Below are 13434 nucleotides of genomic sequence, written 5' to 3'. Positions count from 1 at the left end.
GGGGGGGAGCGATGCGAGATGCAGGGGGGGAGCGATGCGAGATGCAGGGGGGGAGCGATGCGAGATGCAGGGGGGGAGCGATGCGAGATGCAGGGAGGGATATTAGATGCAGGGGGGGAGCGATGTGAGATGCAGGGGGGGAGCGATGTGAGATGCAGGGGTTGAGCGATGTGAGATGCAGGGGTTGAGCGATGTGAGATGCAGGGGTTGAGCGATGTGAGATGCAGGGGGGGAGCGATGTGAGATGCAGGGGGGGAGCGATGCGAGATGCAGGGGGGGAGCGATGCGAGATGCAGGGGGGGAGCGATGCGAGATGCAGGGGGGGAGCGATGCGAGATGCAGGGAGTGATATTAGATGCAGGGGGGGAGCGATGGGAGATGCAGGGGGGAGCGATGTCAGATGCAGGGGGGAGCGATGTGAGATGTAGGGGGGGAACGATGTGAGATGTAAGGGGGAGCGATGTGAGATGTAGGGGGGGAGCGATGTGAGATGTAGGGGGGGAGCGATGTGAGATGCAGGGGGGGGAGCGATGCGAGATGCAGGGGAAGCGATGCGAGATGCAGGGGGGGAGCGATGTGAGATGCAGGGGGGAGCGATGCGAGATGCAGGGGGGGAACGATGTGAGATGAAGGGGGGAGCGATGTGAGATGCAGGGGGGGGGAGCGATGTGAGATGCAGGGGGGGAACGATGTGAGATGCAGGGGGGGAGCGATGTGAGATGCAGGGGGGGGAGCGATGTGAGATGCAGGGGGGGAGCGATGCGAGATGCAGGGAGTGATATTAGATGTAGGGGGGGAGCGATGTGAGATGCAGGGGGGAGCGATGTGAGATGCAGGGGGGAGCGATGTGAGATGCAGGGGGGGAGCGATGTGAGATGCAGGGGGGAGCGATGTGAGATGCAGGGGGGAGCGATGTGAGATGCAGGGGGGAGCGATGTGAGATGCGGGGGGTGATATTAGATGCGGGGGGTGATATTAGATGCAGGGGGGGAGCGATGTGAGATGGAGGGGGGGAGCGATGTGAGATGTAGGGGGGGAACGATGTGAGATGTAGGGGGGGAACGATGTGAGATGGAGGGGGGGAGCGATGTGAGATGTAGGGGGGGAACGATGTGAGATGTAGGGGTGGAACGATGCGAGATGCAGGGGGGGAGCGATGCGAGATGCAGGGGGGGAGCGATGCGAGATGCAGGGGGGGAGCTATGCGAGATGCAGGGGGGGAGCGATGCGAGATGCAGGGAGTGATATTAGATGCAGGGGGGGAGCGATGTGAGATGCAGGGGGGGAGCGATGTGAGATCCAGGGGTTGAGCGATGTGAGATGCAGGGGGGGAGCGATGTGAGATCCAGGGGTTGAGCGATGTGAGATGCAGGGGTGAGCGATGTGAGATGTAGGGGGGGAACGATGTGAGGGGGGGAGCGATGTGAGATGGAGGGGGGAGCGATGTGAGATGGAGGGGGGGAGCGATGTGAGATGGAGGGGGGGAGCGATGTGAGATGGAGGGGGGGGAGCGATGTGAGATGGAGGGGGGGAGCGATGTGAGATGGAGGGGGGAGCGATGCGAGATGGAAGGGGGGAGCGATGCGAGATGCAGGGGGGGAGCGATGCGAGATGCAGGGGGGGAGCGATGCGAGATGCAGGGGGGGGAGCGATGCGAGATGCAGGGGGGGAGCGATGCGAGATGCAGGGGGGGGAGCGATGCGAGATGCAGGGGGGAGCGATGCGAGATGCAGGGGGGGAGCGATGCGAGATGCAGGGGGGGAGCGATGCGAGATGCAGGGGGGGAGCGATGCGAGATGCAGGGGGGAGCGATGCGAGATGCAGGGGGGGAGCGATGCGAGATGCAGGGGGGGAGCGATGCGAGATGCAGGAGGGGAGCGATGCGAGATGCAGGGGGGGAGCGATGCGAGATGCAGGGGGGGAGCGATGCGAGATGCAGGGGGGGAGCGATGCGAGATGCAGGGGGGGAGCGATGCGAGATGCAGGGGGGGGAGCGATGCGAGATGCAGGGAGTGATATTAGATGCAGGGGGGGAGCGATGCGAGATGCAGGGGGGGGGGAGCGATGCGAGATGCAGGGGGGGGAGCGATGCGAGATGCAGGGGGGGGGAGCGATGCGAGATGCAGGGGGGGGGGGTGATATTATATGCAGGGGGGGCGATGCGAGATGCAGGGGGGGAGTGATGTGAGATGCAGGGGGGGAGCGATGTGAGATGCAGGGGGGGGAGCGATGTGAGATGCAGGGGGGGAGCGATGTGAGATGCAGGGGGGGGAGCGATGCGAGATGCAGGGGGGGGAGCGATGCGAGATGCAGGGGGGTGATATTAGATGCAGGGGGGGAGCGATGTGAGATGTAGGGGGGGAGCGATGTGAGATGCAGGGGGTGATATTAGATGCAGGGGGGGAGCGATGTGAGATGTAGGGGGGGAGCGATGCGAGATGCAGGGGGGAGCGATGCGAGATGCAGGGGGGAGCGATGCGAGATGCAGGGGGGTGATATTAGATGCAGGGGGGGAGCGATGTGAGATGTAGGGGGGGGAGCGATGTGAGATGCAGGGGTGATATTAGATGCAGGGCGGGAGCGATGTGAGATGTAGGGGGGGAGCGATGCGAGATGCAGGGGGGAGCGATGCGAGATGCAGGGGGGAGCGATGCGAGATGCAGGGGGGAGCGATGCGAGATGCAGGGGTGATATTAGATGCAGGGGGGGGAGCAATGTGAGATGTAGGGGGTGATATTAGATGCAGGGGGGTGATATTAAGGAGCGATGTGAGATGGAGGGGGGGGAGCGATGTGAGATGGAGGGGTGGAGCGATGTGAGATGGAGGGGGGGAGCGATGTGAGATGGAGGGGGGGAGCGATGTGAGATGGAGGGGGGGAGCGATGTGAGATGGAGGGGGGGAGCGATGTGAGATGGAGGGGGGGAGCGATGTGAGATGGAGGGGGGGAGCGATGTGAGATGGAGGGGGGGAGCGATGTGAGATGGAGGGGGGGGAGCGATGTGAGATGGAGGGGGGGAGCGATGTGAGATGGAGGGGGGGAGCGATGTGAGATGCCGGGGGTGATATTAGATGCAGGGGGTGATATTAGATGCAGGGGGGAGCGATGTGAGATGGAGGGGGGGAGCGATGCGAGATGGAGGGGGGGAGCGATGCGAGATGCAGGGGGGGAGCGATGCGAGATGCAGGGGGGGGAGCGATGCGAGATGCAGGGGGGGAGCGATGCGAGATGCAGGGGGGAGCGATGCGAGATGCAGGGGGGGAGATATTAGATGCAGGGGGGAGCGATGTGAGATGCGGGGGTGATATTAGATGCAGGGGGGAGCGATGCGAGATGCAGGGGGGGAGCGATGCGAGATGCAGGGGGGAGCGATGCGAGATGCAGGGGGGAGCGATGCGAGATGCAGGGGGGAGCGATGCGAGATGCAGGGGGGAGCGATGTGAGATGCAGGGGGGGAGATATTAGATGCAGGGGGGGGGCGATGTGAGATGCGGGGGTGATATTAGATGCAGGGGGGGAGCGATGTGAGATGCAGGGGGGGGCGATGTGAGATGTAGGGGCGGAGCGATGCGAGATGCAGGGGGGGAGCGATGCGAGATGCAGGGGGGGAGCGATGCGAGATGCAGGGGGGTGATATTATATGCAGGGGGGGCGATGCGAGATGCAGGGGGGGCGATGCGAGATGCAGGGGGGGAGAGATGTGAGATGCAGGGGGGAGCGATGTGAGATGCAGGGGGGGAGCGATGTGAGATGCAGGGGGGGAGCGATGTGAGATGCAGGGGGGGAGCGATGCGAGATGCAGGGGGGGGAGCGATGCGAGATGCAGGGGGGGGAGCGATGCGAGATGCAGGGGGGGAGCGATGCGAGATGCAGGGGGGGAGCGATGCGAGATGCAGGGGGGTGATATTATATGCAGGGGGGCTGATGCGAGATGCAGGGGGGAGTGATGTGAGATGCAGGGGGGAGCGATGTGAGATGCAGGGGGGGAGCGATGTGAGATGCAGGGGGGGGAGCGATGTGAGATGCAGGGGGGGAGCGATGTGAGATGCAGGGGGGGAGCGATGTGAGATGCAGGGGGGGGAGCGATGCGAGATGCAGGGGGGGGAGCGATGCGAGATGCAGGGGGGGGAACGATGTGAGATGTAGGGGGGGAGCGATGTGAGATGTAGGGGGGGAGCGATGTGAGATGGAGGGGGGGAGCGATGTGAGATGGAGGGGGGGAGCGATGTGAGATGGAGGGGGGGAGCGATGTGAGATGGAGGGGGGGAGCGATGTGAGATGGAGGGGGGGAGCGATGTGAGATGGAGGGGGGGAGCGATGTGAGATGCGGGGGTGATATTAGATGCAGGGGGGGGAGCGATGTGAGATGTAGGGGGGGGCGATGTGAGATGGAGGGGGGGAGCGATGCGAGATGGAGGGGGGGGAGCGATGCGAGATGGAGGGGGGGAGCGATGCGAGATGGAGGGGGGGAGCGATGTGAGATGGAGGGGGGGAGCGATGTGAGATGGAGGGGGGGAGCGATGTGAGATGGAGGGGGGGAGCGATGTGAGATGGAGGGGGGGAGCGATGTGAGATGGAGGGGGGGAGCGATGTGAGATGCGGGGGTGATATTAGATGCAGGGGGGGAGCGATGTGAGATGTAGGGGGGGGCGATGTGAGATGGAGGGGGGGAGCGATGTGAGATGGAGGGGGGGAGCGATGTGAGATGGAGGGGGGGAGCGATGTGAGATGGAGGGGGGGAGCGATGTGAGATGGAGGGGGGGAGCGATGTGAGATGCGGGGGTGATATTAGATGCAGGGGGGGAGCGATGTGAGATGTAGGGGGGGAGCGATGCGAGATGGAGGGGGGGAGCGATGTGAGATGGAGGGGGGGAGCGATGTGAGATGGAGGGGGGGAGCGATGTGAGATGGAGGGGGGGAGCGATGTGAGATGGAGGGGGGGAGCGATGTGAGATGGAGGGGGGGAGCGATGTGAGATGGAGGGGGGGAGCGATGTGAGATGGAGGGGGGGAGCGATGTGAGATGGAGGGGGGGGAGCGATGTGAGATGCGGGGGTGATATTAGATGCAGGGGGGGAGCGATGTGAGATGTAGGGGGGGGCGATGTGAGATGTAGGGGCGGAGCGATGCGAGATGCAGGGGGGGGAGCGATGCGAGATGCAGGGGGGTGATATTATATGCAGGGGGGGCGATGCGAGATGCAGGGGGGGAGCGATGCGAGATGCAGGGGGGGAGCGATGCGAGATGCAGGGGGGTGATATTAGATGCAGGGGGGAGCGATGCGAGATGCAGGGGGGAGATATTAGATGCAGGGGGTGATATTAGATGTAGGGGGGAGCGATGTGAGATGCAGGGGGTGATATTAAATGCAGGGGGGGAGCGATGCGAGATGCAGGGGGGAGCGATGCGAGATGCAGGGGGGGAGCGATGTGAGATGCAGGGGGTGATATTAGATGCAGGGGGGGAGCGATGTGAGATGCAGGGGGGTGATATTAAATGCAGGGGGGGAGCGATGTGAGCTGTAGGGGGAGAGCGATGTGAGATGCAGGGGGGGAGCGATGCGAGATGCAGGGGGGGAGCGATGCGAGATGCAGGGGGGGAGCGATGCGAGATGCAGGGGGGGAGCGATGCGAGATGCAGGGGGGGAGCGATGCGAGATGCAGGGGGGGAGCGATGCGAGATGCAGGGGGGGAGCGATGCGAGATGCAGGGGGGGAGCGATGCGAGATGCAGGGGGGGAGCGATGTGAGATGCCGGGGGTGATATTAGATGCAGGGGGGAGCGATGTGAGATGTAGGGGGGGAGCGATGCGAGATGCAGGGGGGGAGCGATGTGAGATGCCGGGGGTGATATTAGATGCAGGGGGTGATATTAGATGCAGGGGGGAGCGATGCGAGATGCAGGGGGGGAGCGATGCGAGATGCAGGGGGGGAGCGATGCGAGATGCAGGGGGGAGCGATGCGAGATGCAGGGGGGGAGCGATGCGAGATGCAGGGGGGGAGCGATGCGAGATGCAGGGGGGGAGCGATGCGAGATGCAGGGGGGGAGCGATGCGAGATGCAGGGGGGGAGCGATGCGAGATGCAGGGGGGGAGCGATGCGAGATGCAGGGGGGGAGCGATGCGAGATGCAGGGGGGGAGCGATGCGAGATGCAGGGGGGGAGCGATGCGAGATGCAGGGAGTGATATTAGATGCAGGGGGGGAGCGATGGGAGATGCAGGGGGGAGCGATGTGAGATGCGGGGGTTGAGCGATGTAAGATGCGGGGGGGAGCGATGTGAGATGCAGGGGGGGGAGCGATGTGAGATGCAGGGGGGGAGCGATGCGAGATGCAGGGAGTGATATTAGATGCAGGGGGGGAGCGATGGGAGATGCAGGGGGGAGCGATGGGAGATGCGGGGGTTGAGCGATGTGAGATGCGGGGGGGGAGCGATGTGAGATGCGGGGGGGGAGCGATGTGAGATGCGGGGGGGAGCGATGTGAGATGCGGGGGGGGAGCGATGTGAGATGCGGGGGGGGAACGATGTGAGATGTAGGGGGAAGCGATGTGAGATGGAGGGGGGGAGCGATGTGAGATGCAGGGGGGGAGCGATGTGAGATGCAGGGGGGGAGCGATGTGAGATGCAGGGGGGAGCGATGTGAGATGGAGGGGGGGAGCGATGTGAGATGTAGGGGGGGAACGATGTGAGATGCAGGGGGGGAACGATGTGAGATGTAGGGGGGGAACGATGTGAGATGTAGGGGGGGAACGATGTGAGATGTAGGGGGGGAGCGATGTGAGATGCAGGGGGGGGAGCGATGCGAGATGCAGGGGGGGAACGATGCGAGATGCAGGGAGTGATATTAGATGCAGGGGGGGAGCGATGTCAGATGCAGGGGGGAGCGATGTGAGATGCAGGGGGGGAGCGATGTGAGATGCAGGGGGGGAGCGATGTGAGATGCAGGGGGGGAGCGATGTGAGATGCAGGGGGGGAGCGATGTGAGATGGAGGGGGGAGCGATGTGAGATGTAGGGGGGGAACGGTGTGAGATGTAGGGGGGGAACGGTGTGAGATGTAGGGGGGGAACGATGTGAGATGTAGGGGGGGAACGATGTGAGATGTAGGGGGGGGAACGATGTGAGATGTAGGGGGGGAGCGATGTGAGATGCAGGGGGGGGAGCGATGTGAGATGCAGGGGGGGGAGCGATGCGAGATGCAGGGAGTGATATTAGATGCAGGGGGGGAGCGATGTGAGATGCAGGGGGGAGCGATGTGAGATGCAGGGGGGAGCGATGTGAGATGCAGGGGGGGAGCGATGTGAGATGCAGGGGGGGGAGCGATGTGAGATGCAGGGGGGAGCGATGTGAGATGTAGGGGCGGAGCGATGCGAGATGCAGGGGGGGAGCGATGCGAGATGCAGGGGGGGGAGCGATGCGAGATGCAGGGGGGGAGCGATGCGAGATGCAGGGGGGGGAGCGATGCGAGATGCAGGGGGGGGAGCGATGCGAGATGCAGGGGGGGGAGCGATGCGAGATGCAGGGGGGGGAGCGATGCGAGATGCAGGGGGGGGAGCGATGCGAGATGCAGGGGGGGGAGCGATGCGAGATGCAGGGGGGGGAGCGATGCGAGATGCAGGGGGTGATATTATATGCAGGGGGGGCGATGCGAGATGCAGGGGGGGAGTGATGTGAGATTCAGGGGGGAGCGATGTGAGATGCAGGGGGGGAGCGATGTGAGATGCAGGGGGGGAGCGATGCGAGATGCAGGGGGGGGAGCGATGCGAGATGCAGGGGGGGGGAGCGATGCGAGATGCAGGGGGGGGAGCGATGCGAGATGCAGGGGGGGGAGCGATGCGAGATGCAGGGGGGGGGAGCGATGCGAGATGCAGGGGGGAGCGATGCGAGATGCAGGGAGTGATATTAGATGCAGGGGGGGGAGCGATGCGAGATGCAGGGGGGAGCGATGCGAGATGCAGGGAGTGATATTAGATGCAGGGGGGGGAGCGATGTGAGATGCGGGGGGGAGCGATGTGAGATGCAGGGGGGGAGCGATGTGAGATGCGGGGGTGATATTAGATGCAGGGGGGGAGCGATGTGAGATGTAGGGGGGGAGCGATGTGAGATGTAGGGGGGGGAGCGATGTGAGATGCAGTGGGGGAGCGATGCGAGATGTAGGGGGGGAGCGATGCGAGATGTAGGGGGGGAGCGATGCGAGATGCAGGGGGGAGCGATGCGAGATGCAGGGGGGAGCGATGCGAGATGCAGGGGGTGATATTAGATGCAGGGGGTGATATTAGATGCAGGGGGGGAGCGATGTGAGATGGAGGGGGGGAGCGATGTGAGATGGAGGGGGGGGAGCGATGTCAGATGCAGGGGGGAGCGATGTGAGATGCAGGGGTTGAGCGATGTGAGATGCAGGGGGGAGCGATGTGAGATGCAGGGGGGAGCGATGTGAGATGTAGGGGGGGAACGATGTGAGATGTAGGGGGGGGACGATGTGAGATGTAGGGGGGGAACGATGTGAGATGTAGGGGGGGAACGATGTGAGATGTAGGGGGGGAACGATGTGAGATGTAGGGGGGGAACGATGTGAGATGTAGGGGGGGAACGATGTGAGATGTAGGGGGGGAGCGATGTGAGATGGAGGAGGGGAGCGATGTGAGATGGAGGAGGGGAGCGATGTGAGATGGAGGAGGGGAGCGATGTGAGATGGAGGAGGGGAGCGATGTGAGATGTAGGGGGGGGAACGATGTGAGATGCAGGGGGGGAGCGATGTGAGATGCAGGGGGGGAGCGATGCGAGATGCAGGGGGGGGAGCGATGCGAGATGCAGGGGGGTGATATTATATGCAGGGGGCGATGCGAGATGCAGGGGGGGAGCGATGTGAGATGTAGGGGGGGAGCGATGCGAGATGCAGGGGGGAGCGATGCGAGATGCAGGGGGGTGATATTATATGCAGGGGGCGATGCGAGATGCAGGGGGGGAGCGATGTGAGATGTAGGGGGGGAGCGATGTGAGATGCAGGGGGTGATATTAGATGCAGGGGGGGAGCGATGTGAGATGTAGGGGGGGAGCGATGCGAGATGCAGGGGGGAGCGATGCGAGATGCAGGGGGGAGCGATGCGAGATGCAGGGGGTGATATTAGATGCAGGGGGGGAGCGATGTGAGATGTAGGGGGGGAGCGATGTGAGATGCAGGGGTGATATTAGATGCAGGGCGGGAGCGATGTGAGATGTAGGGGGGGAGCGATGCGAGATGCAGGGGGGAGCGATGCGAGATGCAGGGGGTGATATTAGATGCAGGGGGGGAGCGATGTGAGATGTAGGGGGTGATATTAGATGCAGGGGGGTGATATTAGGGAGCGATGTGAGATGGAGGGGGGGAGCGATGTGAGATGGAGGGGGGGAGCGATGTGAGATGGAGGGGGGGAGCGATGCGAGATGCAGGGGGGGAGCGATGCGAGATGCAGGGGGGGAGCGATGCGAGATGCAGGGGGGGAGCGATGCGAGATGCAGGGGGGAGCGATGCGAGATGCAGGGGGGAGCGATGTGAGATGCAGGGGGGGAGATATTAGATGCAGGGGGGGAGCGATGTTAGATGCAGGGGGTGATATTAGATGCAGGGGGGGAGCGATGCGAGATGCAGGGGGGGAGCGATGCGAGATGCAGGGGGGGAGCGATGCGAGATGCAGGGGGGGAGCGATGCGAGATGCAGGGGGGGAGCGATGCGAGATGCAGGGGGGGAGCGATGCGAGATGCAGGGGGGGAGCGATGCGAGATGCAGGGGGGGAGCGATGCGAGATGCAGGGGGGGAGCGATGCGAGATGCAGGGGGGGAGCGATGCGAGATGCAGGGGGGGAGCGATGCGAGATGCAGGGGGGGAGCGATGCGAGATGCAGGGGGGGAGCGATGCGAGATGCAGGGGGGGAGCGATGCGAGATGCAGGGGGGGAGCGATGCGAGATGCAGGGAGGGATATTAGATGCAGGGGGGGAGCGATGTGAGATGCAGGGGGGGAGCGATGTGAGATGCAGGGGTTGAGCGATGTGAGATGCAGGGGTTGAGCGATGTGAGATGCAGGGGTTGAGCGATGTGAGATGCAGGGGGGGAGCGATGTGAGATGCAGGGGGGGAGCGATGCGATATGCAGGGGGGGAGCGATGCGAGATGCAGGGAGTGATATTAGATGCAGGGGGGGAGCGATGGGAGATGCAGGGGGGAGCGATGTCAGATGCAGGGGGGAGCGATGTGAGATGTAGGGGGGGAACGATGTGAGATGTAAGGGGGAGCGATGTGAGATGTAGGGGGGGAGCGATGTGAGATGTAGGGGGGAGCGATGTGAGATGCAGGGGGGAGCGATGTGAGATGCAGGGGGGGAGCGATGCGAGATGCAGGGGAAGCGATGCGAGATGCAGGGGGGGAGCGATGTGAGATGCAGGGGGGGAGCGATGCGAGATGCAGGGGGGGAACGATGTGAGATGAAGGGGGGGAGCGATGTGAGATGCAGGGGGGGGAGCGATGCGAGATGCAGGGGGGGAACGATGTGAGATGCAGGGGGGGAGCGATGTGAGATGCAGGGGGGGGAGCGATGTGAGATGCAGGGGGGGAGCGATGCGAGATGCAGGGAGTGATATTAGATGTAGGGGGGGAGCGATGTGAGATGCAGGGGGGAGCGATGTGAGATGCAGGGGGGAGCGATGTGAGATGCAGGGGGGAGCGATGTGAGATGCAGGGGGGAGCGATGTGAGATGCAGGGGGGAGCGATGTGAGATGCAGGGGGGAGCGATGTGAGATGCGGGGGGTGATATTAGATGCGGGGGGTGATATTAGATGCAGGGGGGGAGCGATGTGAGATGGAGGGGGGGAGCGATGTGAGATGTAGGGGGGGAACGATGTGAGATGTAGGGGGGGAACGATGTGAGATGGAGGGGGGGAGCGATGTGAGATGTAGGGGGGGAACGATGTGAGATGTAGGGGTGGAACGATGCGAGATGCAGGGGGGGGAGCGATGCGAGATGCAGGGGGGGAGCGATGCGAGATGCAGGGGGGGAGCGATGCGAGATGTAGGGGGGGAGCGATGCGAGATGCAGGGAGTGATATTAGATGCAGGGGGGGAGCGATGTGAGATGCAGGGGGGGAGCGATGTGAGATCCAGGGGTTGAGCGATGTGAGATGCAGGGGTTGAGCGATGTGAGATGTAGGGGGGGAACGATGTGAGATGTAGGGGGGAACGATGTGAGATGTAGGGGGGGAACGATGTGAGATGTAGGGGGGGAACGATGTGAGATGGAGGGGGGGAGCGATGTGAGATGGAGGGGGGGAGCGATGTGAGATGGAGGGGGGAGCGATGTGAGATGGAGGGGGGGAGCGATGTGAGATGGAAGGGGGGGAGCGATGTGAGATGGAGGGGGGGAGCGATGTGAGATGCAGGGGGGGAGCGATGCGAGATGCAGGGGGGGAGCGATGCGAGATGCAGGGGGGGAGCGATGCGAGATGCAGGGGGGGAGCGATGCGAGATGCAGGGGGGGAGCGATGCGAGATGCAGGGGGGGAGCGATGCGAGATGCAGGGGGGGAGCGATGCGAGATGCAGGGGGGGAGCGATGCGAGATGCAGGGGGGAGCGATGCGAGATGCAGGGGGGGAGCGATGCGAGATGCAGGGGGGGAGCGATGCGAGATGCAGGGGGGGAGCGATGCGAGATGCAGGGGGGGAGCGATGCGAGATGCAGGGGGGGAGCGATGCGAGATGCAGGGGGGGAGCGATGCGAGATGGAGGGGGGGAGCGATGCGAGATGCAGGGGGGGAGCGATGCGAGATGGAAGGGGGGAGCGATGCGAGATGCAGGGGGGGAGCGATGCGAGATGCAGGGGGGGGGAGCGATGCGAGATGGAGGGGGGGAGCGATGCGAGATGGAAGGGGGGAGCGATGCGAGATGCAGGGGGGGAGCGATGCGAGATGCAGGGGGGGAGCGATGCGAGATGCAGGGGGGGAGCGATGCGAGATGCAGGGGGGAGCGATGCGAGATGCAGGGGGGGAGCGATGCGAGATGCAGGGGGGGAGCGATGCGAGATGCAGGGGGGGAGCGATGCGAGATGCAGGGGGGGAGCGATGCGAGATGCAGGGGGGGAGCGATGCGAGATGCAGGGGGGGAGCGATGCGAGATGCAGGGGGGGAGCGATGCGAGATGCAGGGGGGGAGCGATGCGAGATGCAGGGGGGGGAGCGATGCGAGATGCAGGGGGGGAGCGATGCGAGATGCAGGGGGGGAGCGATGCGAGATGCAGGGAGTGATATTAGATGCAGGGGGGGAGCGATGTGAGATGCAGGGGGGAGCGATGTGAGATGTAGGGGCGGAGCGATGCGAGATGCAGGGGGGTGATATTATATGCAGGGGGGCGATGCGAGATGCAGGGGGGGAGTGATGTGAGATGCAGGGGGGGAGCGATGCGAGATGCAGGGGGGGAGCGATGCGAGATGCAGGGGGGGAGCGATGCGAGATGCAGGGGGGGGAGCGATGCGAGATGCAGGGGGGGGGGTGATATTATATGCAGGGGGGGCGATGCGAGATGCAGGGGGGGAGTGATGTGAGATGCAGGGGGGAGTGATGTGAGATGCAGGGGGGAGCGATGTGAGATGCAGGGGGGGAGCGATGTGAGATGCAGGGGGGGAGCGATGTGAGATGCAGGGGGGGAGCGATGTGAGATGCAGGGGGGGAGCGATGCGAGATGCAGGGGGGGAGCGATGCGAGATGCAGGGGGGGGAGCGATGCGAGATGCAGGGGGGGGAGCGATGCGAGATGCAGGGGGGGGAGCGATGCGAGATGCAGGGGGAGCGATGCGAGATGCAGGGGGTGATATTAGATGCAGGGGGGGAGCGATGTGAGATGTAGGGGGGGAGCGATGTGAGATGCAGGGGGTGATATTAGATGCAGGGGGGGAGCGATGTGAGATGTAGGGGGGGAGCGATGCGAGATGCAGGGGGGAGCGATGCGAGATGCAGGGGGGAGCGATGCGAGATGCAGGGGGGGAGCGATGTGAGATGCAGGGGGGGGAGCGATGCGAGATGCAGGGGGGGGAGCGATGCGAGATGCAGGGGGGGGAGCGATGCGAGATGCAGGGGGGAGCGATGCGAGATGCAGGGGGTGATATTAGATGCAGGGGGGGAGCGATGTGAGATGTAGGGGGGGAGCGATGTGAGATGCAGGGGGTGATATTAGATGCAGGGGGGGAGCGATGTGAGATGTAGGGGGGGAGCGATGCGAGATGCAGGGGGGAGCGATGCGAGATGCAGGGGGGAGCGATGCGAGATGCAGGGGGTGATATTAGATGCAGGGGGGGAGCGATGTGAGATGTAGGGGGGAGCGATGTGAGATGCAGGGGTGATATTAGATGCAGGGCGGGAGCGATGTGAGATGTAGGGGGGGAGCGATGCGAGATGCAGGGGGGAGCGATGCGAGATGCAGG

The 13434-nt window shown here is 64.0% G+C and overlaps 1 protein-coding gene across 1 annotated transcript in view; it reads left to right on the top strand.

Moving 5' to 3' along the window:
• LOC142493891 (zinc finger BED domain-containing protein 5-like) overlaps positions 1 to 13434 on the top strand; it is a 32348-nt gene that overhangs the window by 8216 nt on the left and 10698 nt on the right. The gene's annotated exons all lie outside the window — the stretch shown is intronic.

The sequence above is a fragment of the Ascaphus truei genome, chromosome 4, assembly GCF_040206685.1.
Source record: "Ascaphus truei isolate aAscTru1 chromosome 4, aAscTru1.hap1, whole genome shotgun sequence".
Taxonomy (NCBI): domain Eukaryota; kingdom Metazoa; phylum Chordata; class Amphibia; order Anura; family Ascaphidae; genus Ascaphus; species Ascaphus truei.
Note: the sequence above shows the minus strand (reverse complement) of the source record. Positions and strands in the feature narration are given on the sequence as shown.